The following is a 4,022-nucleotide window of genomic DNA, read 5'->3' as shown; positions in this document are numbered from 1 at the left end:
AAAATTAGCAACAAAAAAAAAAAAACACAAACAACTAAAAAACAGATAACTAAGTGCAATGTCTTATGATATGACCATCCTAAATAACCAAGTCTGCTTAGGTGGCTTGAAATTTGGTGTTGGAATGAACTTGGATAGTCTTAAAGAAGTTCTTCCACTTGCTGCAGCCACTGTTTATTTGGATATTGTCTCAGGATTTTTTGGTGTAATGGTAGACTAGCCTAAAGGAACTTGAGTTGGTGCAGGCTTAGTGGGTCCATAGACATTTGATGGTTGTGGATTTAGAAGAGCTAATGGTCTAAAAGTCATCTGCTTGGGCCTGAATTTTGTAGCTGGCTAAATTAGTGGTGCAGGATCATTTTGAGATTGTTATGCAACAACATTTACAAGATCTTGTTAGTTCATAATAAAATAAGGTGCACAATAATGCAGCAGGCCAAAAGGAATGGAGAGGAGAATTTACCACTGGAGAAACAGACTGAGTGTTTTAAATTTTTTCCTGTCCATCTTGTGGGGTATGTGGCCTATTTGGTATCTTTTTCTTATTCTTCTTTGATTTAGCCTATTTCATCTGTAAAGAAGAATATGAAAAAAAATAGCGGGGAATTATTGAATTCTAATTACATGTGACAACATGAACAGTCAAGGAAATAGTCCAAAAAACACACCTAAGGACATTTCACTTTTCCAATCCTAATTTCTTCTGAAGAAAGCTTCTGAGGCTTTGGGTTGGTGTGAGTCTAACCAAAGGATCCACCTTACAACATTAAAAAAAGAGTTGGTCACCGTCTTATTTATTTATCCTCACTACTCCCACTCTCACTCTCATACTCAGGCAGAGGAGGCTTGTAGGCTTCATCTTTGGCACTCTCATAGGAATCAGATGATGAGACGATGATTTTGAAGACTCTGTCACTACCAACACATGCTCATCTTCGAAAACCTCTTCCTCAACGACAGGATCATCTTCAATTATAATAGGAGTATCCACTCTATGCTCGAAGTAAAGGTAGAACTCATTCAGATTGTGGCTCATAGTAAAATCACACATATTGTTGATCTTCTTGTCACCACGAAGCGCATACAAACCATCCTCAAACTCAATAGCAGTTAGGTCGTGCCAGTACATTTGTTTATAGGCCAAATACCCCAATCCCTTGAATAGTTCCTCCAGGTCCTTCTTATTAACGAAGTCAACATTCATTGGAGAAAATTTCTCTAGCTTCCCGCTTAAGTAACGCAGTTTTTCATTTGCAGCTGTTACAAGCTTTCCGCCATGGTTAAATATAGGGATCACAAATAAAGACATCTGCAGCTTTTTTGCCAGAATCATTAAGGTTTTACCGTAATGCACAACAACAACATCGATGAATATCATGACTAAAAATACTATAAGAATTTGATTACTTGGAATATTGACTACATTTCTCAAAACATAGCATTACCGAACCCTAATAAAAAACAATGTTCATTCGTTAACAACTTTATCAATTAACTCATACTCATCATAACGAACGGCAGGCAGTTCATTCCTCAGAGACATATGCATGGAAAACAAGTTCATTGTCATCTAACCTTTCACTAACATAATGAGAAAACTATAACAGGGAACTTACCTTTCACTGTCGTGTCACGCAGTCGCCGTTTGAACCCTCCATAGTCCACACCACCGTCGCAGACTTGTTACCATTTTTTCAACACCATCTTTGTCCAAAAGTTTTGGAGAGAAACAATTGTGGAAGATGAAGTATTAGGACTTTTCTATAAATGCATTATATATAAAGGGGAGTACCAAGCAACAACGACGGTTCACTTGCAGGGAGGGGGTAATTTGTTCCTGAAATGATTTCAATTGACACGTGGCACTTGGAATAGACAACTCTTTATCCACCTGACACATCATACTAGCAACCCGTTGGCAACCGGTTACAGGGGTCGAACGGTCAGGTTATATAAATGGGTAGGGACCTGCTTGAGGTTTAATGATAATTAAGGGGCGATATGTCCCACGAAAAAATGGTCAAAGGCCAGAAAGGGTATTTACCCTAAAAATAAAAAAGAGAAAGTCTAGGGAACCAACTCCTAAACCAGCCAATTTTAAATAACTCTATTTAATATTTATTAATTTTAAATTATATTTCAAAATCAGAATCTGATTAATTGACATTAATTACGTTTTTGAATAATAAATATTTGGTAAATTAACCGCTCCCTAAACATAGTGCCGTCAACCTTTCCTCTCATAGCGTTGGCCTTCTCCCTCGTGCAGATCACCGCTGCAATGTGCCACCATTCCCGCCGCATAGACCGTCGCATTGCTGCCTCCATGGTGCACCATCGTTCTCACCGCTGGTGCAAGGACAAAAAAACATCCAATCGTAATAAAAGAAACATCCATTCTCAAGTAAAAGGAACATCTAATTTCGTGTGAAGTCGTCTATTAAATTTTTGAACCCAAAACAAAGATAAAACATCCAGTAAATCGAAGAAACAATATCTACTAATCTTTGGAGGATGAAGAGGAGAAGAAGGCAAGACAAAATGGAGAAGAAAGAAGAGACACAGCATCACGACAGAGACGGTTGAGACGCAACGTGACGGAAGAGACGCAGCGCAACAATGCAGTGGCGATGGAATAAAAGGTTGTGCAGCGCGGCAAAAAAGGCGTACGACTCGACATGACTTCTCGATCGTGGTGGACAGCGTCTTTGCAACAAGCAACACGGCGCGATGGAATAGTAAGCCACTAATATGAAAATACTCACTCTCTCAACTGTATGATAAATGTAATTTGGTTTACAATATATTATGAAATTTTATTATAATTACATTACAAATCTATTTTTGTTATAATTATGAATTTGGTTTAATTATATTATCATGAAATTTAATTCAACATGTAAAATTTATTTGATTATAAAATGTAAATTTAGTTTGTATTTTGCGGATATTATAAGGCCACTTTACATCTTTATACAAAATAATTAATTATCTGATGTTTATGTAGTATTGATGCTCAGAATTTTATTAACAAATATGGTATTAAGAATTTTAAAATAATAATTTTTTAGATATTTCAAAAGAAATTCACCCCATTGTTATTGAAAATTTAACAAGAATTACTCGCTTGAATTCTTAACGAACAAAACCCAATACGTAATTAAGAAAAAAAAATAATTGGAAACGATAATATGTTTTTTAATATTTTCAATACGTAAATACATAACAAAGTTTCAAAGTTTTCTATTATTCTTAATTCCTTAATAAGTTCTATAGAATAATAAAATTAATTAAATCCTCAAGGAAAGATACCAATACTCTATTTCTTAAAGAGTGGTGATATATCTTCTTAAAATTTATAATATTAAGTTTTCTTTGCAGCTTCTGATTAGAAACCCCATGTATAAGCTTAATTGTTAAGGTAGCTTGTGATAATTAAATACTCTCATTGGCATATAATTAATTAATAGTTATGACGTGTATGAAACTATGAATGAATATATTTTTATTAATAAGGTAATTTGTTTAAGAACACGTTTCCCAAATCAGGATTATATATGACAAAATCAAATTATATAATATATAGGTGTATGTGTAAAAGATGTGATGGTGTGAATTATATAAAAAAAATGATATTAAAAAAGAGACCTGCTACACATACAAGTCTTTTTGACATACAAGTTTATACAAGTTAATCCTAATTCAATAAAATCCACTTTTATAATGCAAGGAAGAAGAGGAAGAGTTTTGAATTATATAGAACTTATCAATACACATACATAAAAAATTCTTAAACAATACAATATAAATGACTTGTATGGACTTAATTGTATGTGTAAATGACTTGTATGTAGAGAATAATCCTATTAAAAAATAGTAACAATAAAATGATAAAACCAATACTTATGTGAAGCAATGTCAATACAGTCCTCAGTCCATATCCATATATTAAATTTTATAGACAATATAATAAATTCAAAATTAAAATTATGATCAAATGAATTCAATTATAATCAAACTCT

This window comes from Arachis ipaensis, chromosome B01 (genome assembly GCF_000816755.2).
Source record: "Arachis ipaensis cultivar K30076 chromosome B01, Araip1.1, whole genome shotgun sequence".
NCBI lineage: Eukaryota > Viridiplantae > Streptophyta > Magnoliopsida > Fabales > Fabaceae > Arachis > Arachis ipaensis.
Note: the sequence above shows the minus strand (reverse complement) of the source record.